We start from the raw sequence: 22058 nt of genomic DNA on the forward strand, positions 1-22058 counted from the left end.
TCAAGCAAAAAAAAAAAAGAAGAAGTGGTAAATAAAGACTCTGAGAATTTGAAACAGGAAGGGAGTGCGCGGTTTGCGACATGCGAAGAAGCCACAATGTGAAACTGCTTTTCAAAGACTCTGGTTTCTTAAATATCGAAGCGCTTATTTACAAGCTGTGGGTCAGCCACCATAGCACCCTCTTATGAAGTCTGAAGGAATGGATGGTTGGTTTAAAGCATCTCTTCTGGGCCAGCCACAACATGGCGGAAATCAGGGAAAATGCAATAATTGAGACTCCTTCCGTAGGAAGTGGAGCAACTTCTTATTAATATTGGAAACAGGCGAGGTAAAGTATGTGGGGCTGTAAAAACTAAAACTGGTAAGAGGGAGGCCCCCAGGGTGGAATAAACCAACTATACACATAATCAAGGTGGCATAAAAAGGGGGAGGGGCAAAAAATGGAGGCTTTAAGGGCAAAGACAGACTCCCATCAAAACTGGCTTTCCACCTGAGGCTTGTCCGGAAATCTTCCTTTACTTCTCAAATTAACCACCTTGTCAGAAAAATCTGTTATAAATTTCGCAGCATTTCAAATGAAAATGTAATAGTGAAGGGTAATCTATTGATTGCACATTAGTTACACTGCCCCACGAAAGCAGCTTAGGTTGCAAATGTGGCATTTACTGTCGCACGCGGGATAGGTCTACAAAGATGGCGCTGGATGCCTCGAAAGGCCTCGAGCCCAGCGCCTCCGCGTCACTTCCGCCTGCCCCACCCGGAGTTCGAAAGGGCATCGCCATTCTGCGCGCGCTTCGCGGAGGTTTGAGTTCTTTGGCTGGTTTCCAGGGCCCTTTCTAACCAAGGAAGGAACATGCCATTGAACACGACAATGAAAAGGGAGGGAGGGCAGGCGAGGTGAAAGGGAGACGAAACTAGTACCAGGGGAAGAGAAAGGAGGGCAGGACCAAGGAAGGTGGGTGTAACTGGGCACCTTTCATTCAGCTAAAACCAAGACAATCTTTTGTGGAAGGGCAGTCTATACAGACCCTGGCACAATATGGGTGTTGTCTCGGACACAGAAATAGAGAGTTGAAGGTGGCTCATCAAAGAGATGCTAAAACCGGCACTATTGTTTGATATACCAAAAGGATTCTATGAAAAAGAAAAACAATATGTTAAAAATTTAAAAAAATAAAAATAAAAAAATAAAAGATTACTCAAAGCCTCCTACTTAGAGAGTTTCATGGTAACACCATACATGAGGTAATACCGTAACTATGTACAAAGTGCACGGTATTCCCACAGACTGAGATCTGTGCTCAAATGGGGATAAAGTGCTTCAAATAGCGTTTATGGAAGTTGCACTGTATTTACTTCTCCGGAGTTACAACTTGCTTTTAACTGTTGGTAAATTGTTTTTTTTTCTGTGATGTAATATACCACATTTATGTAAACCTTCACAAATACAATTAGTATGTGGCAAACGCATTACCAAAAAGGCATATTACATATTTTATGCACCCGAAAAGAGAGTAGTCTGATGAGGTGGCAGATAAAGTAAAAGTTACCTACTAGTAACAAGTTGGTTGCAGAAGGGTTTGCAACTACTACAACTTTGTTTCACCTCTCTTTAGTTTAAATTTTTAGTGTGCATGGAATGGCTCGCACACCCACGACGCACTGGCACAAGCACCACAATAGATCACAAGTTTACGGCAGCCTAGTGCAGTCTTGCATCTAGCCTTGGGGCGTAGTACAAGAATGTAGAAGGGGTACTGGGGGTCCGCACAATGGAAAGAGATCTTTGGATGGCCCTATCCAGTGAACTAAACGTTTTCAAATGCAGCAAAAAGACAGAGCAACAAACAGAAGACACATTGGGTTGATTTTTGTGTGTGTGTGTGGGGGGGGGTTAAAAACCATGGAACAAGCAAGTCGTAAGACCACTGTATTAATATTGCCTAAGCATCACTTAGACCATGCACCTAGTTCTGAAGGCCACATCTAGAACAACGTGTTGTGCTGAGGGTTACATCTGAAATATGAAGGCCAGTTCCAAATGCCACAGCAAGAGCCTTGTGCCCAAGACCAAACAACTCGTCAGGATCATTATATGCTGCTAAGAGAGACATTGTACGAATTTTGGAGCTCATTACAAGAGTATGGTGTCTCGATCAGGCTATTTCATCTGGAGAGCATTATGCCAAGTTCTGGAGAAACATTATGATCTGCTACGCAGTGGAATCACCCCTCCAAAAACGAAGGCAAAATGGTAGTGTCACAAAATAAGCTTTAACAGCGAACCCCAAAAAAACTATATACATCTTTTATTTATTTAAGAACTGGAAAATGAACAAGAAGTGGTTGAATCCACAAAGTTGCATAAAGAGCAGTGTTGTGAAAATATTTGGTTTCTAAGAGACTATGGATTTCTTTATCTAGGACCTAGGTGATAACAAATGTAGGCCAATGCTCATGAGACCCAAGGTCATTTAAGGTGTAGGAGAACGGCCTGAATTGCAAATGACGACCATGTTTGTGTGAAGTGTTTTTGATCGGGAAAAGGAAAAGTATGTTACGGCTTTGCCCACCAAGGTGACAAGACTTCAATTTTTTACACAGAGTAAATGATCTTTCCTCCTGAGGTATTATTGAAGAGTACTACAATATTTCTCTTAGGCTTGTATTGTTACAGTAGGATGTATATTTCAATAATTTGACAAGAATTCATTTAGATCCTGATGATGTTCCATGGTCTATGTCAAATGACACAGACTCTTTATTGCACTGTCAGCCACCTATTCAATAAGCCATCTCTGGTAACATGGACACCCAGTTTCGGGGCACGCAGCCAACACGTGTTTAACAGGTAACCCAGCTTCTTCAGGGAAGTGTGGAACTTAGACTACTTCTCTCAGACCACTAAACCATATTTGGTGTTACTCTTCATATGTCAGTTTCCCATTTTTTCATAGCAATGATCGCATCCTAAGATTTCTCCATATGCATCACTGTTGTGTGATAACCAACACAGATACTATAGAATCATTTTTATTCCGTTAGGGGTCCAAGGTCTGTGTACTGAAATGGTTGATTTGTAGCATGTATGTCATAAAATGTATATAATAAATTATTAAAAAAAATATTTGAGGTTATAGACTGTTTTGATAGTTGACGTAATCTGTGCTAGTATCCAGATTTTACGTTATTACATGTAGGGATTTGTAATTAGTGGGATTTTCTGGGCTTTTTTTAGGTGGAGGACAGGAGGGCCATGTGAACAGACTTAAAACCCTGCACGGCTTGCTAAAGACTTTCTGTTGGTTTCCATGTTGTATTAGAGGTGAATCCTTTAGGAAGCACTCAGTGAATTTCCTTCAAGATAATAGAGAAAGTCAAGATACTGAAGGCGAGCACATCTAGTATGGGTTATTACACTGAATAAAGTGTAACTTAAGGAGCTTCAATTCTACTCATGTTACATAAAGTACATATATATATCTCCACTGGTCCACTTGCACAACATATGTGATAGTACATTTGAGAGACACCTATTTGGAAAGTACATGGCAGCCCATTCAAGGCACTAATTATGTTGGAGGACTGACTGATTTTTGGCTGTATGGGTGTTCAGCATATTGTCAGTATTTTACCATTGGCTCTTACTCAAGACAGTATGTGAATGATTGTACCTATTACAGGTAGAGCAAATATATTATGTCAATTTTAGTAAGACTACTTGGGATGCATTGTTTTATAATAGTATAAACATGTTGGCCTAAAATAATTATACTTTGACGGCACAGTCTTCTTTCGATGTGCATGTGTATCCCTCCAAGGGCGGATTGAAGCCTTTAAATCCAGCATACTTTGTCGACAGTGCAAACATTGAGGAACGCATTGAAGCCGAAACGCGTCTGTTTGCCAATTAAAATCTAGTGGATTTTGAGACCCAGCGAGTGCCTGCTGTACCCTTTGTTAGTGCTTGGTGTTTTTGATATATATAAAAAAAGAGAGAGAGTTGATAAATATCCAATAACTAGCACAATCAGTTCAAATTTAATGCCAAAACCAGCAATCCTCTTCTGCACCAAATTCTTCTCTTAGGAGATTTTAACTCTTGATGGGCTTTGGGGAGGTCACTGGTTGATATAAAACAAAGTTTAACCCAGTGAACTGGTTCAGCTGCTATTGTGTTGTCCTAAACATTCTCAGGCTAGGAGGATTCATTTCCGCCCAATGCTGAAGAACATACTGTTAGAACTGCTTTTGAGTTACTGTCCCACTGGTAGCTCAGATTGTTGTTTCTTTTGGGTGTTTTGTTTTGTTTAAAGAGGCTGATACTTGTTTGATCTTTGTTGTTTTTACAGTTTTGTTTTTAAGAGTATGAGTAGGTGATTTAGTTTTATCTGTGCGTTTGTTTATATAAACTAATCACTCCAAATAACTCATTTTAGTAATGAGTGTACTGAGAAGGCAAGAGTAAGTGCTGGAGGTGTTGTGAGGACAGCTAGAAGACTGGAAGGGCCAAGTGGTTCTGATCCATGGTCACATTCTATGGGGTGCAAAGTGGACCAAACTTTAAACCAGAGTTTGGGGTCTGTGTGCTTAACTTGCCTAACAGAGATTTCCACCTACCCCCATAGACATACACCACATCGGCAGACCCCAACCCCCCACCCAGCAGATTTGTATGAATAGATTGTAATTTATGTATTTACTCCGATGATAAGCAGAGGGCACCATTCAAAACTCATAGCCCCTCAACCGGCAGACTGCATTATTTTTCGGTACCGTCCTGCTTCTATCTCTTCAGAAGCGTACAAGTGTCTTCCCAATCGAAGAAGGGTTAGAACAATAATAGTTCTATTTGCTTGTATAACACGCTCAAACGCCTATTAAGCCAGGCTGAATAAGGTATTCAGGATCTTCTGGTTGGGTCAAATCGAGACCTTGGTTAATGGGCTGTAATTAACCAACTTGAATGGTTCCCAATGAACCAACATTCACTGAGGTGGAAGACTGAGTCCTCTATGCCAAGGTTCCAGACAGTCCGCAGGAAGTAACATGAAAAGCTCTGCATCTGGACTGACATCTAATCTATAATAAAGTTTGTGAGTGCCAAAAAGTGGGTTCCTGTGCATAGAGGTCCAGCTCTCTGCCCAGGTTGTTATAAGAAACTGTGGTGAGCCCTCAGAGGCTCATAGAATCAAGAGATTTGCTGCAGACATTTTGTGTGGCATTCTTTTGTAGATAGGGTGGCAGGGTGGCATGGTGACAATCAGGATTCAAATCTGTACTCAGACTCAAAGATTAGCCTGTAGGGGCAGAGGTTGGCTTGTGGGGACGGGTTATTGACTCTTCTTTAGGCTGGCGAGCCTTATAATGGCGTTCTGGCTTCACTCCAGCAGGTACTCTGGAATAAATGGCATACCCACAGCATAGGTTGGCACTGATCACATTCTAAGGGCATAGGGCACTGCATTAATGAAGGAGAGGAGAATACTGAGCTGCCTCAGCTCACAAGATGTGGGCAGCTATACACAAAACACTACCATAACATCCTATGCAAACATTACTCGTTTTGGAGTGTTGAGGCAGCAGAACCGCTGTAACTCAGGAAATAGGATGATAGGTTGAAAGGCAGTCTCACACAGCTAAGATCAGAATCCGAAACTTGTGAGCAGCACGTAAGTCTAAAAGGTGCATAAAAAAAAACTCATGCAGTTTCCAGGTGTATATAACTTTTTTGGCCCTTTTTTCCACCAGTAGGTTAAAGCTGTGGATGTTTATGTGGATGTTTTTAGGGCTGAATTATGCAGGAAAAGCGGGCACAGAATAAGATTTAAGGGCAGCTGTGTTCCAGCAAGATGCAAAGAGGAAGCCTTCGGTGATATTCAGACTGTGTCCAAGAAGAAGTCTTCAGTCAAAATGATTGCTTTGTTTTGAGAATCTCCACAAAAAGCACATTGGTCGTTTCTGCCCTTAGCAGAGGGGCAGGATGTTAAAGCAGACAGCCCCGGGCTCTCAGTGAAGAACATTCGACTGCATTTGTTATAGAGTTGGTTGGACCAAAGTTTGGCCATCCGGTGACCCCTTACAGGTATGTAATGAGAAGCTTCTTTTCCAGTATGTTCTGCACCCAATACATCCAGGTTCACACTTAATCCATGCGGCACTCGGATGTCTTTTAAAGGGTATTCGATTTAACATGCTCTTGTTTCTGCCGGCACAGGCACATACTTGCATATTTATTCTGAAGTTTCTGCAGCTCCTCTATGAACATTTTACACACACTTGTGTAGAACACGATACAGTAAACCAAGCAACACTTCTCCAGACATGGACAAAGAAAAATCCAAAGTTCTAGATTTTCCAGGCAATTCTTGGGGCTCCTTGTAGGCTTGAGGAGTGCTAGAGTCTGTATGTACCATCAGAGACAGAGCGAAAAAAGGCACCGAGAGAAAGAGATCGAGGAACCAAGGAGGGGGGAAAAACTGAATTCAGAAAGGAGCACAAAAGAAACAAAGGAAGAGAGATTGAAGAGTGTTCCAAGTCAAACACTTACTGGGGGACTGCAGGTGCACGCTTCCCTGGCTTGATGCTAGCTCCTGGGAGTGTAGCGAGGTCAGCCCTCCACAGTACTCAGTATCCCTGAACTGGCTCAATTGAGGGAGGTGAAACCTCTCAATACTTTTTGAACATGGTCAAGAGGCACGGTAAAGGGTAAAGTCTGTCTGACACAGCAGCCATTATTACATCAGGCTGGAATGAGGGTGTCCTTGGCATACATTTCCAGGTGCCAGGTCTGCCAGCAGCTCCTGCACCATTGGGCGCATAAAGTCGTTGAGCAAGAGGGTGGTGGCAGTGAAGACCTGTGTGGCACTGTGCCATCATTTTGGTGTAAATCTAAATACTGGGCTTAGGGAGTAAGACAAAATTACAATCACAGAGAGTCCAGACATCCACGACCAAGCTTCCAGGCCACTTCTCTTCCTCGGAGTGAAACGTTGACTAAGAGTCTGTTCCTCTCAGAGGCCGGAACCATGAGTTGCAACAATCATGGTACATGTGGTTTAGCTTCAGTCATCTTAAGCAATACATTTTAGCGATTGTGTTCTAGACAGCAAAAATCGGCAAGAAGTAGTCTGCATCTATAAACAAGACACTCAGTGTGTGCACAAATAGCCCCTTTGGCCCATTTTGCTCAGAGATGCTGTTGGGTGGGAAAAATTGCAAATTTCTTTTGCACACAAAATTCTCTTAAGAAGTACAGGTACACTGCAAACTTTGCTTGGGTGGATTGCAACTTGAAAACTGTATGCAAGATGTTTTTTTGCCCACAAAAGGCACCAAAGCTACCGGCTATACGTATTGTTTATACAATTTCTAAAGTCACTCGAACGTTGATGGTGATTATGAAGACAAAAAGTATTTGTCCTGTATACCATTTGTCACACTTTTGTAACACCAGCATGAATATTGATTGTGCTCAAAGCTACAACATAACTTTGTATCTTGCCTTTTTCTTGAAATCAACTTTATCTGCGAATTCTAACATTTATTAGAACACAACGAATTCAGTATACAGCTTTGAGACAAATTATTGGTCTAACAAAAGGGTGCTTCGTGAACAGTCTTCCAGACACAATTTTTCAATCCTTATTGGAAGAAAATGAATTTAGTATCAAGGGTACCAAAATGAGTCTGGAAAACATCACTGCTTGGAAAAGTAGCAAGACATGCTAGATCTTATTTCTAGATGAACATTAGCTTTAAATATTAAATAGAATATATTCCCATTTTGTTCAATGGGGTTTTCCATTATACGCAGTGCAACAGAGAAGAGCTCGACAATTTAACTTATGGGTTTCGGGTTAGGGTTAATGAACCAAGGCCACAACATGGGATAATGTGATCAAAGAAACCAGTCCCAGGCTCTGTGTCAAATGCATCTGCAAAGGCTTATTAAATTAAATCACTGTTTTTTCCGACCGAGTTCATGCGACATTTGTTTCCAGGCTCAAATTCCAGAGAAACCTCTCCTCGCGCCAAGAGCCGGTCGGAGCCTTCCTTCTGTGTCGGCTGGGCTTGGCCTCTCGCCCGGGGAGTGTTGTAAAGTCACTACTGCCAGCAAATTACTTAACAGGTCTGTCTGCTTGGGTTCTCCGACGCTCTCCCTTGCAACATTGTACTTTCATTGCAGCTTTATATAGCGCTTGTTAGCACTATGTGGCGCCCTGAAGCGCTGGCCTACACTCTCTACAGCAACATTCTTGGAAAATATTGGGGGGCCCTGGGAAACAGAGGCCCAGTATAGTATTTCTAAAGGCAAACCAAGCGTGGGCGAAATTGCACAGGGGCTGGTGTGGGACAGGGAAAACAATTTCCAAAGCGCCTTTTTAACAAACAGGTTTCATCTCAAATTGCCCCCTCGCAGGAGCTGGCAGAACGAATTGACTAATGGCTTGATTAAGCAAGTCCCAATTTTCGACGCCCCTGTGATTGGCTTCTAGGCACAGCAGACTTCCATCTCAGCAATCCCAAAATAAAAACAAAATATATTTTAAAGCAGCCTATGTCTGTTAAAAAAGACAAGTGCAGCGTTGTTGTTAAAATAAATAAATATATTTGAAAACATATCCTCTGGACTTCTCTCTGCTCTGGCTTCCGCCTGACCCCAAGGTCACCCGACAATTCCCAAGCTGTCCATAATGGATAGCGCACTCTTCACGCATCCGGGGCTCAGTAATTGATCAATAGTTCGTGACTAGAACAGTTTCCAAAAACCATTCATACATTCTGTAGCAAATTCCAAATAGAAGAGGAAAGCCCCTTTGACACGCCACCTCCAGTTTGCGATTTGTAGGTCTTTTTAAGAGTCCGAAAACTCGTAAAAGTGCCCGATACAGTCTAAAAAGTTTTTTTCCAATCACAAACCCTGTAATTTTATTAATCACATTCTTTGCAACTGAAAAATACCTTTGCACAAAATGCCTTTGGAATGGTTTTATTTATTTATTTAGGGTTAGGTGCCTGAAGTGCAGAAGACTTGGGACCATGCCTGATGCTGAAATACTTCCTCCACAGAGATAGCCATGTGATATTAGACTAGGCGAGGGTAAGGCAAGAGAGAGGCGCAGGCACCAACCTGTGCTGGCCAACTGGGACAGTAAGCAAGTCGGACTTCCCTTCAGCATGCCCAGTAAAGTGGTAGACATCGCTCTTTGGTTATCCTTGTATCACATCCAGAGACCCACCAGGTGCACGCAACAGGCCTTTCCCCACACGGAAAACAGGGAACAGGCAGTAGTCAACTCTGAGAGCTTCCCTGTGTACACACAGGAGCTTGGTCCACGTAGAGTAGGTCTGCACGCGCTTGGATTATCCACAAGTTTCTCATACGTAGGCATTCAAGTTGCTAGGTTAAAACGGTCATTACTCCATCTTTCGACTCTGACCACAAAGAATTTGTGACAAACCAAGAACGGTAAGATGCACTGCCTAGCATCAGGAGAAGAGACAGTACAAACCCCTGTGTGGACGTTAATTTCAAACAACAAGCTCTCCCACAGGAGCGGTGTCCATGCGCAAGAGGTCCTGAAGCCGAGGCTTGCTGTGCACGAACATCCACGCTGCCCCCATACGAAAACAAAATCCTATTATCAAGACCTAGATCACTTGAAAACCTCGCCAACCCATTTGTTGGAGAAGACTTGTACTCGTTAAAGGATTTCACACTGGCCAGGGAACTAAGGGAGTGCCCCCGCCAAGCCCTTTTCTTAACAAGACCTGTATAACATTACTGTTCATTTACCACTTTCTACTCACCGTGAAGGCAATCCTCTAATTTCATCTTGTGGATCGAACCACGTGCAAAAAACACATCATCCGAGGTTGTGGAAAACCAAGTGAGTCGGTCATGAAATTGCTACGACAGCAACACGACCTTGAAATAGGTCTTTAGATCACTCAAGAGACTGATGGAATCTTGTATGGCAGGCCCAGCTTACACATAGGCTAAATCCGATGGGAGCATCTCTACAAAGACCTAGAGATAGTCACCTTATCTGATTAGTATTAACCAACTCTGCAGGATTCTTAAACTACAACTTTAAATATCCTACAAATGTCAACATTATCAAGATCACTGTGACTGAACAGCTGGTGGATCTCCCAAGCCAGCCTCAAGAGCCTGGGGTTTCCATGACAATCTTTATGCCCATCAAGATGACACAACTTCAATAAATGGCACATTTCAGATATGCTTTACAACCCCCACTGATGAAGCGCCTCGCAGAGTTAATCAACCATGCACCTACCATCATATTGAAAAGAATGATGAAAAGCACACGAGGCTAGTGTGTGCTGTGGAGACCAAATAAAGGGAGCGGTATAACCAGTATCAGAGGTACCCTTCAAAAAATTCTGGCTTGGACCCGTTAACAATTAAACTCTATCGTCTAATGGCGAGATGCAAAGTGTCACATTTATAAATATTTGAAGAGCATTTTGAATTTGTCACAAGAGACAGGCTCATTTACTGATTTTCTTACAGAAGCCGCAAAGGCTTTGTCACCTCATAATCTTGGTTAGGAAACAAATTGCTCTCTGGAAGTTTGCAGTCAGTTCTCTGTCCTACCTGAGGAATACACCTGCTCCAGCAGCAGCGAGTGAATTGGTAAACAGGACCAAAAAAACACACACACTGAACTACCGAACCAAGCAGGTGCTTACTTCAAAAGGCGAGCGGAGCACTTCTGTGAGTTGGAAGGGTGTAAGAGCATCTTTCTACCATAGCTGAGCAGACAAGTGTATTCCCTTTTGGCCGTTTTATCTACCTGCTTCGTCTGGTAGGTACAACTGGGGGTTGTGGCTTCATGTCTCAAGGTACAATGGAAAGGGGAAAATGGTGTACTCCGACACGTCAACGTGGCATTACAAAAGTGCAGTGCCGAGCCACTGCTCGACAGCCTTGATCAACTCCTGCAATATGCCCATGTGCAGGATGAAACAGGCCCTGCACACATCACAACCCACAGCATAAATTGAAGGGCAATGCCGAGCTGGCTTTAGTTACTACAGGTACTCTCTGCAGCATCTCTTTCATGACAGGACTTTTTCTGCCGACCAGCTTAACTCGCGAGGACCCTGGCCTTGCCACTTTCTCTCCGACTGCCTTGAGATAATTAACGCCTGGAACCCACCGCTTCTGCTTCCCTTGGCTACTGCTCCATTGTACTTCATCCACTTGTCTTCCTGGTCTACGCTTTTCTCTGGGGTTCGGAGAACACTTCTGGATCCCTCTTCGGTGCGGAGAACCGCTCCACAGTTGCCTCCTGGTTTCCAACAAACAGTCTGCTGTTGTAGTTGGGATCTTTCTATGGTTGTTGCTCCTGCACCTCCACTTGTTGCAGGTCACCTCTACTGCTTGCTCTTCTTGGATTTGAGGAGAGTGCCCATGCCAGAGCGTTATCATGGTTGGATTACAACTGCTGTTGACCGCCTTTGTTCACCCATCGACACTCAGTACAAGGATAAGGAATCAAGCTACTTGTGAGTGAGTGTGAGTGATGACTGCCAGAAGGGTTTCAGATTATCCTCCTCTCACCAGCCGCATCCCGTTTTCTTTGATCCCGGATCTCCTTGGGAGAACCCTTGGTTCTCTACCTCGACAGTCCCACCTTTTCACACCGTGTGGTGGTTCAGCAGACTGCACTTGGAGGTGCTCACTCACATGCTCTTTCAACTCTAGGGCCAGATGCACGTCCCGCTTGGTCCTGAGACTCCGGTTTAGGGTCGAGGGAAAACTCCACTAGTAACGTGACCCTTCATGGAACCAGGGCAGGCTACTTTAGTGCACACTTAACTACACTGTCAAAACGCAGTCAACGTCCATACATTTCCTCACTGCAATATATTAAAATGAAATAATGCCTAATAATGGCTGCAAGTGGTCCCTTAGCACCACGGAGGACTGATGCTAAGATTTTAATTAGCCAATGGCAGCAACAAACTCCTGAACAGGAAGGCTGGGTGAGTCAAAAACAAAAATAATACAAGCAAGTACATAGAGCAATGGAAACCGAGAGGGACAGGACATTGGGTTAGCATTTGTCCTTAATTTTCAGCACTGCCTACATGGATGATATTTCTGCCTGCAAAAAGAGAGACACCTTATTTGTACACATTCGGGCATGGGCTAGTGATGTGGTTCTGAAAAACTCCCCTGTACCGCCGACTACATCAGGCAATTTTATCCTGTAGTTCCTATCCCATATGCCACACAAACGCATTGGACTCATTTTCTGTCTACACTAGCGATGAAGGATCCTGTAAGCACATTGCGCAGCCCAGTAAAGAGGTCTCTTGAGTTATATGACGCAAGGCCCCTGGGTGCCTTCCTTGGGTTGTGGCTGCCCAACAAGTGGTGCTTTCTTTTCTGAGATGCTTACAAAAGGAAGCTACAGTTTTCAGGCCTCAAAAACAAAATTAGATTAGAAATTTAAATAAAGCGATTTATCATGCACATCTAAATAGTGTCAGGCACTATTCCACCCTAATGTACAATATTCTCCAAAAAGACCTGCTGCGCTCAGGACAGTAAATAAGATACAGGGTCTGAATGTAGTACCACCAACTATGCCAAAATGTATTTTGGCAATCAGTTTAAAAGGGCTTCTAGCAAATGTTGGTGGACTTTGACCCCTTAAGACAGGTGAAACCTGAAGTCATCTTTTCTTATTGCATTTTCAAACCATTTTGTTGGGCAAAAAAGCACTTCTACATTGGAAACTCAGTCTGAAGCCATCCTCCATCAAAGTACACTCATTCACATTTGCTATTAAGTTGTCGGAGGTAGAGGAGACTAACAAACTTTTACCATCCGTGTATTAAAGAATGGTTGAAATTTCAAGTAACCGTTTTGCATATATATATTTTAATCCACTGGGCATTTAGGCATTGGCGAAATCATGTTCCATACAGTTACTCCAAGTCTCTTCTGCGATGATTAACCAGAAGTAAAGCCGGTCTTCTGTGGGGGCTTTGAAACTAGATTTTAAACTAGGATATCATTTTTCGCTAAGAAATAGGAAAATGTCAGTGGAATAATACTGTTTAGGGAAAAAAAACATGGTACAGACTGAGTTCACATCATCTTATTAATACAGGCCTTCAGCTGCCCATACAGTGGTGTGTCGTGTAGTTAAAGTAAGTTAGCAGATACTACTATACTAGTTGTTGAATGCTGCAATTATTGTGTCTTCGTCTGGCTTAAAGTCAACAACTTTCAGAAATACTGATATCATAGCGAGATAGAGAATCTAGCAATTCCCAGCAGAGCACAGGCTTCTTAGCACTGGATCTCGCCAATATCTTCAAAGCATTAGCGACAGCTATTCATGCATCTTGGCCGGTATTATGTTGAAATCCGCACAGATATAAACAAGCCAATGAACGCAGGGAAGCTTCTATGGATGACACACCTGTGTCTAGAACCATGAGCCCGTAACAACAAGTATGGTCCCCCAAATTGTGACATCTGCCCAAAAGTGTCTCAGAGATATAAGGGTATCTGCCACAGCGCAAGCATTATGTTCCTCAAGAATGGCAGTCACTATAATTCCAAGATGAACGACAAACAAAATCACTATACCATTTTTTGGTATTATATATTGAACCTTTCTGCACAGCGACTGCTCCTTATTCATAATAAAAAAAAATTTGATTGGTAAAATTGTTCAGGTTCTCACACTTTCAAAGCATTTCAACTTTTTGGGCCTACTCAGAAAAGCATTTTGGAGAACGTAATACACCACTCCAGTAGTACTCATGTTGCTGTACATGCCTATGCGAAAAGCCCCAAAACATCTAAAGCGGCAATAAAATGTAAAGGTACAGGGAACATTGCTATATAATTAGTAAAAATAAAACAGACATGCACTTTTACTAACAGGGAGTTGGACAGTTGAGGCAGAATGACGAAGGCATATTACAAAAAATTTAAAAAGTACTTTTTTAATACCGGTTTTCATACTCTGAACTGCTTTTATAAATCGCCATCTTGTAGTTCTGTGATTAACTAAACCCAGCCCTTTATTCTGACTCACAAATATCAGTTTTAACATATTAAATCATGTGGCAACCATAAAGGAGTCTCATAATGTCATAGATTTAAGCCCGGTGAGCTTGCAAGAGGCACGTGCTTGTTAATCAGTTTTTAAAGTCTCACTGCTCTAAGGGATTACAAGAAACAAAACAGCTATTTTGAAAGAAGTCTGCTGAGAAGGGAACACATGACAAGCAAAAAATTGCACTTCCTCTTTACAGAAGCGATGGCTTGCGTGGTGAATGTGAAATTGTATGTTTTTTTTTTGTTTTTTTTAAAAGCAAGCAGAAATCAAATGCAATAAACTGAAAACACAACTTTTAAGATACAGTCTCTCCTAAATTATCAGATCTGATTAATTTTAGATTACCATGCCTCAGCCAGCACAGCAGGCCTTCTACAAACGTGTACAGACCACCTCATACTCCTCTCCCAGTACACCACCACCCCTCCTAACATGTCTTTAAACCACCCTGCACCCACCCTTGCCCTTATCTCCTTTTTAAAGTGCCACATTGCCCACCAACCACTATCATGTCCAGGGACATGCCCCACTTCCTGTTTAAAAGCACTTAGCTCTCGGTCCCTCGTCGCCTTCTCTGAAAGTGTCCACCCCCCACCACCTGCAAATGTTCCCTGAACCCCAGTGAAAGCTGTCAACGCCTTCCCGCCCCTCTGAGTAAATGTCCTTTATACGATTACGAGGAGCCTATGAAAGGGTGTGTCCTGAGATAATTTATATCCTGTAAAAGTGTCCATCAAACACTCCCCAAAAACCCTGTTAAATTCTCCTGATCCTCCCCCCCACAAGTGCCCATAATTGCAATTCAACTCTCATCTCCGCCCCCACCTTCATCTCCTGTGACATTGTACAGAGACCACCCCTCCTTTTCCTCCCCAAGCCCCCCTAAGCGTCCTGTGGATCCAGTACCTCCATATTTTTAAGGGGATTTCCCGGCCCCCGCCCTGGATCACGGCGATGCACCTTGCAGCCCTGTGACCCTGGTCACTTCCTGTCAAACTATCAAGAGGCCGGGCGGCAGCCCCATCCTCCAAGCCCGTGAAAGTGTCACAACCTGTAGAAGCCTGCACCTCACCTATGGTGAAAGTGACGTGTGACCTCTGCACCCTCGCACACCTCCAGTGAAAGTGACCCGTGTCCTTCCAGCCGCCTCCCCCCACCCCTGTGAACGAGTCCCGGGGCCGCCCTCCACTACCTCCTGTGGACACCGCGCTCTCAAATTAGGCCTTGTGCATACTTCCTGCACCCCCCTCTCCGAGCCGGTAAAAGTGTCCACGATCACACGGCTCGCCGCCGCTCACCTCCTCGGTCCGGACCCCCCACGCCTCCGCTTCCCGGTGCACCAGGCTCCCCGGGACTCCTTCAAGCTGTCGTTCTGTCCTCGGACCGAGGTGTGGCCCTGACTCCGAGGTGGAGGAAATGCTCGAGTTTCAACACAATCTTTATGAAAAAGAAAAACTTCCCGGCAGAGAAATGCGCTCACAGCGCCCCCGAGCGGGGGACCGAGGTACTGCGGGTACTGGGGAAGGCGGGAACAAGTTATGTGCATTAATGAGCCCTCATTGTACACCGTGAGAATATACACGGTTGTAATTGCATATACATAGCGCTGACTACCCCTGACGAGGCGTCGAAACTATAGCATTATTATTGCTAATTAGCACTTGTGTGGAGCACAATCTGCCATCAGTTATAGAGTAAATTACAAGATGACACTTTATAATATCTGTATAGTTCATATTTTGTTTTAATTTGGAAGATGTACAGACAGACCATATTTGGCATTCAATCCTGTAAATATAAACAATAATGCCAACTGTGATAATTAATAACATTAGTAATATATACAACACTAAACCACTAAACCACCGAAACCAGGAAGACCGTCACCCAGGCACTCGTCACCAGCCGTCTGGACTACGGGAACACCCTCTACGCCGTAACCACAGCCAAACTTCAAAAAAGACTCCAACACATCCAGAACGCCTCCGCACGACTCATCCTGGACATCCCCCGTCACAGCCACATCTCCGGCCACCTGAGAGACCTGCACTGGCTCCCCGTCAGCAAGAGAATCACGCTCAGGCTCCTCACCCACGCACACAAGGCTCTCCACGACCTGGGCCCCAAGTACCTCAACGACCGCCTGACCTTCTACACGCCCACCCGCCAACTACGATCGACCAGCCACGCCCTCGCTGCCGTACCACGCATCCGCAGAGCCACTGCCGGAGGAAGATCCTTCTCCTACCTGGCAGCCAAGACGTGGAACTCCCTCCCCATCCACCTTCGGCTGACCCAAGACCATCTCTCCTTCAGGAAGCAGCTCAAGACCTGGCTGTTCGAGCAGTGACGTACTCCTCTCCCCCAGCGCCTTGAGACCCTTCCGGGTGAGTAGCGCGCTATACAAATGCATTGATTGATTGATTCACTAAACAGATAAGATTTATACTAAGCACCTGCTAATATTACTAATACGGATATCGATGCATGGCGTGCTTATTAAAAAAATAATAATGCAACCAAAAATACTAAGAACAAGAAAAATGAATCAGATGACAATGGCTTTCCTACCCCTTACTAATTCCAAAAGCGCTTTCTGGAAGGATGGATGGATGAGTAAGTAGCTACTCAAAATGTTGGACATCACTAGTAGTGTGTGTTTCATAGTAGGATATTTGTGGGAAATTTTATCTGTGGTGTGCGAGACCTGCAGGTGTGATGCAGATGTGTCATGGCAAACTTCCATTGGTGCGTAAGCGTGTAGTGAAGCAGAGACATGTGGTAGGCACAATCTCGCTTCCATATAGTTACAAGACCATACTTACCCAGACCAGCTCACCAGCCAAGGGCGGCTCCTCCATTAAGTCAGAGGAGCGTTGCCCCACTAATTGAAATGCTAGCCACCCCCCCAAGCGCCAGAGATGAAAACAAAATGTCAATACAGTTACTGTATTTCCATTTTATTTTTCAATAACTCCTTCCTGAAAATCAGGACGGGGGTGGGGCAGTTGCTGACTGCCAGCAGCAGAAAGAATTTATTGGCAGGGCACTTATGTTTAAAGTGCGCATGTCCCTTTGACCGGCTGTCTTGCGACGGCCTGCCAGGCATGAGCACTTTGAACCTCTCAACCCAGCTGTCTTGGACAGCTGGGTTGAGATCGAGCAAAGGCCTTCAGGCTGAGAAAGGCCTGCCCCATCCAATCCTGGCGCTGCTCTCATGCTGCATGAGAGCAGCGCCAGAATTGGTATGGGGAGTTTCCTGGAGCCTGCGCTGGAGGACTGAAGGACACCAGACGGCAGCGTGGAAGGGCCGCATGGTAAGTTTTCTTTTCTTTTTTTGAATATTTGGATTTCATTTTTTGAAGGTATTTAATACTGACAAAGCCGGCAGAGCGAAGGGTAGGTGACACGCTCATCACCACGCTGAAATTTAGTGTCCACCCCAGTTTTTACTCGGTCCACTGCCTTGACCCAAGGCGCCTCAACTACCAGACATCAGGGTTGGATCGGGGGACCCAAGTAGGTTTTCATTGAAGGTACTTTTGACTTACTTCCCTAACAGTCTTTGAAGAATCAACTGAAATTCTTAGGTCTATGCACCCCACCCCGACTAAGGGTAGAGACACCTGATTTGTTTTTTTGGACCTTAAGAAATGCCACGGATCCCTCCTAGGCCTCAAAGGTGTGAAACATGTCGACATTCTAGAACACCCATCAATAAATTGTCACTCTTCATAACTACAGCTGATAGTCCACACATTTGTAATCCTGCTACGGGGACCATTGATTAAAATAATCTGCGGTACCACTTAGGTAGTTTTAGGTCACTTAATTTCACCACTTCACCCTCCCCACACTCCCGCACTCATCATCACAGCTATTTACAAAAGATCTCCACCAAGGAGCCCTCTCATCTGGGCCTGTGGGGCATTGCAGCGCCGGCCCCATGAGGAGCAAAGCCTTATAATGAAGCGTGACATCCACACGGGTGTGTGAGGGCACTACCTTCCAATAAGAAAGATTCCCTCACTCCCACCACAGTCCAACCAGTCACCTCTTTCTTAGGAACAGTCACCCTCCTTATGTACTAATATTCCTCTTTGGGAGCTAGGATACTGGACCTTTTAATAGCTCCCTGTCCCCTTTCTTTTGTGTTATTGAAATTTAATTGCCGACATGCATTACATTATTGTTTTAAAGTTACGATAATGTAATGCATGTGTGCAATTTTGTTAATGTAATTTGCCCACATGCACCCACCTCCCATTTGCCTGCCCTACCACTCCCCGTAGGTGGCAGCCGCCACTGCTCACCACTATCATCTACACTTGTGTTACAGGGCGCAATCATTGTGATTGTGCTTGGTAAGTTGAGGAGGGTTTGTAGCCTTGTCTAAGGAATGGTGTGACTAATAGTCTAAAGGAGAGGGGATGCCGTGACCCAGTGGTGTAGAAGTGGGTAGTGTGCTTTGTGCAAGGGAGGAAATGGACCCCCATGGGCACTGTTTGAATTGTGAAATGTAGCAATAATCTGGTTTCTGTGGGCCCCTCCAGCAACAGGGCCCGGCGTCACTGCATCTGCTGCACCAACGGAAGCTACGCCCCTGCCGTGACTGAGGATGATTAAGAGACACCCTCTCACATGGGTGTTTAGGGTTCAACTAGGAGTGAAAATGCTGTCAACGGAGCGGTTACGAGATGCCATTTTTGCATGGGTCACAACAGTCCATTCATGAGTGGAGATGCATTGACCGAGGAAGATTAAAGGTGCCTCTAATTAATGATGTCATATTAGATCTCAAAACCCAAGCAGGCATCATCCTTTAATGCAATATTCTGGGATTTTGCATGCACTTAACTTGGAGGTTTCAGCCAGGGCGAGGTATGGCACAGATGGAGAATGTACTCCACTGTTCTCCTTGGCTCGTGGCGTTCGCCAAGTGTGTGTCTTGGCCCCTATTCTTTTTCTTTTATATATCAATAACCTAGACTCCCCTCTTATTAGCAACAGAAGTGACCTAGTTAGAATCAAGGCCACCCCTTTTTACTTGCGCTTCTCTACGCAGACAATGCGGTGCTGCTTGCCTGCAAAACCAAGGGGATTCGGGCCCTTGTTGATAACTTTGTATCCTTCATGGATAAGTTGGACCTGGATACTGACATCACAAAGTCACATTACATGGTGTGCGGCCACAGCGCAGCAAGGTGAGACCAATAAGCATCAAAGATGCTACTATCACCAAGGTCAGTGAATTCCCCTACCTGGGTGTGATTTTTGACTCCCAACAATGAATCTGTGCCCTGTTTCTCTGACAGATGCTCACGAATTAACTGCGCAGTGGGGTAGGCAGCAAAACCATTGCCCCCCATTGGAAATCTAGAAAGTAAAATGCCTACCTGTGCTCACTTATGGGGCGGATATTTAGAGATATGGGGATTTCATTAGCCTCCAGAGGGAGGAAAACAACATTTACAGGCGATTACTTGGCCTACACAGTTCACAGCACTTCAAATATGACGAACTAGGTCTGCACTACGTCTCTGATCAGGTGGGGCTTGCCCCTCTTCTTCTATGGATTTATATTTGGAGCAACTCAGAGGCCTTCCTTAATCCCAAGATCTTTGAGGATTGTCTATCCTGTGACTATGGCTTAAAAATGCCATGGCTGAATTATTTACAAAAAAACGTTGTAAATTATTGGTAGACTCAACCTGTGTTCTAATAGGGAATCCATATTAAAGGGGGAATCTGCAAAAGTAAAAGACCTGTTCTTAACAAAAGCAGCATCTAATAGGGAGACAAGGAGATTATGAGACCCAACATGAGAGAAGTGATGGGTTTACAGTTGGAGTAGAGCCATATTTGTTATATGTCAGGGAGAGAGCCTTATTGACGAAGTTTCGCCTCGGCACCATTGGATTTTACCTGAGCTCCCCCCTTGTTCAATTTGGCACCAAAAATATTTTATGACCTTCTGTAAATTTTATACGGTACCTAGAACATCCATATTACTACTGATATTCAAAAATCTGGGTTTCCGTCAATATAGACCAGCCTTCTATTTCCTACTGATCCTCCCAAATCCTCAAGTGATTTATTCGGTGGGCACTTTTTTGAAATATGCACTTTATTGGCATATATCTATTGCCTTTTAGGATTTATTTAGCTGACTAGAGTTTGCACTGACTTGTCTTTTACAGGTTCTATTGCACCTTCATGTGTTTCTTTTCTTATTATTCTTAGTGTGTATTTTTAAATCAAATGTCTATGTTTTTAGCCAAATTTAACGGAGAATGTAACTTGGTGTTGTTAAATTTGTCAATTTGCTCATTTGTGATTATACACTATCATCGAAATAAAGTATCTTGATGATGATGAACATTCTTGGATGCGGGTTGTTGCTGATTGTCTGAGATGCAGACCTGAGTAAAGATAATTGATTTTTTCTCTACACTGGATGGCCCCTCTAAGAGACAGGTTTCTATGAGTTCCACTCAGCTAGGGAATACAGCTACCCTAAGAGATTGCATGTTTAAGGTCCAGCCAGGAGGAAACATTGCTTTGTATGTCACAAAGTCAAGAGAACGCACTGGTAAATTAGAACGTTGGAGCCCACCCAGAAGAAGTGATGTCACAACCCTGGACAACAAAAGGTATCGTTTATACTGTGACGCTGCCACGCGAGGAGATAGACAGACCCAACATTTGAGGACTGCTGGGTCCCCTGCAAGGAGAATGGCGTTTATGAGAAGCAACACAGTTAGATGTTAGGAGGAGCAAGGGAGTGTCACCATATGAGAGAAGATTGCATTAGTGGCCACCGTATTAGTCTAAGTGATCACCTCGGATTTGGCATGCCTTTACATGGGTAATACGCAAGAGTCATAGCAGCAATGACCCTGGCACCAAGGTTAGTCTCCTCAACAACAAATGTTTACACTCAAATATCAGTTTTAGACACATTTTGATAATCCAACCCTTTTTTCCTGCAAACATCAGCTTAAGTGTTCTAAAAAATGCACACTTCTTTCCCCCAAATTCACACTTTATATATTTAAAATACATATATTAATTCAGTCAGGCAAAAGCTTCTAATTTAGTAGGCTGTGTTGCATACAGGAGAGCTACTTACAGGTGGCTGGGGAGCTATCAGTAGCTCACGAGCTACTTGTTAGAGAAATCTGGGCTAGAGGAATAATAGGAGTAAGTTCCATAGTGTCAATCCAGTTGCAGGAGAGAAGCAGAAAAGGAGAGGAGTAGCAAGAAAAACGTTCTAAAAGTGACCCCCAGTTACAAGAGCTACGAGATCACAGAGGGGTGATACTACACACCAAGGAATATCCACAGTACTTAATTTGAGCCGGCGCTTGCCAGTGGGGGCCACCGGCACTCCATTTTGGGCACCTATTTATCTGCATCATATATTAACCAAGAGCAAGAGAGCAATAAACATACAAAGCCGGAAAGACGGAGGAAGACAAGGATAGAAAAACTGTCACAAAGGGAGAAAGTAGGAACTTGCAAGAGTGAGATAAACAAAAGGGAGTGTTTGATAGTTAAAGAGGCCCGAGATGGATTTAAGTCTTCGCAGCCTTCTTATGCGGTGCACCAACATTTGAACTGTCCGCTGGCTTCTGAGCAGAACTCTGAGCACCGGCACTCATTCTTTTACAAATGAAACACTGATATATCCTAATCCACACAAGTGGTAATGAGCCACTGAGCTTCAGTGTCATTTAAGATAAACCCAAAACAAATGTGATCAGAGGCGAGAGGCTGAAGGAAGAGTAGAAGGAAGGGCAAGGTGAGGTGTCAGTCGATATTTAGCAGTAACTACAGATAGATGATAGGGAGGTAAGAGTCAGAAGATAGAGGGGGGCTGTTTTATGGTCTAGCGCCCATCTATTCATAACAAGCCGAAAAAGGGGAGATGGGACATGA

At 44.0% G+C, this 22058-nt stretch overlaps 1 protein-coding gene across 1 annotated transcript in view; it reads right to left on the bottom strand.

The window, feature by feature from the left end:
• CDC42SE1 (CDC42 small effector 1) overlaps window positions 1-15549 on the bottom strand; it is a 104851-nt gene extending 89302 nt beyond the window's left edge. The window contains exon 1 of the mRNA XM_078668313.1: window positions 15416-15549. The gene's annotated coding sequence lies outside the window, so the exon portion shown is untranslated. The remainder of the gene's footprint in view (window positions 1-15415) is intronic.
• Between the last annotated feature and the right edge of the window lie 6509 nt (window positions 15550-22058).

This window comes from Lissotriton helveticus, chromosome 12 (assembly GCF_964261635.1).
Source record: "Lissotriton helveticus chromosome 12, aLisHel1.1, whole genome shotgun sequence".
In the NCBI taxonomy this organism is placed as follows: Eukaryota; Metazoa; Chordata; class Amphibia; order Caudata; family Salamandridae; genus Lissotriton; species Lissotriton helveticus.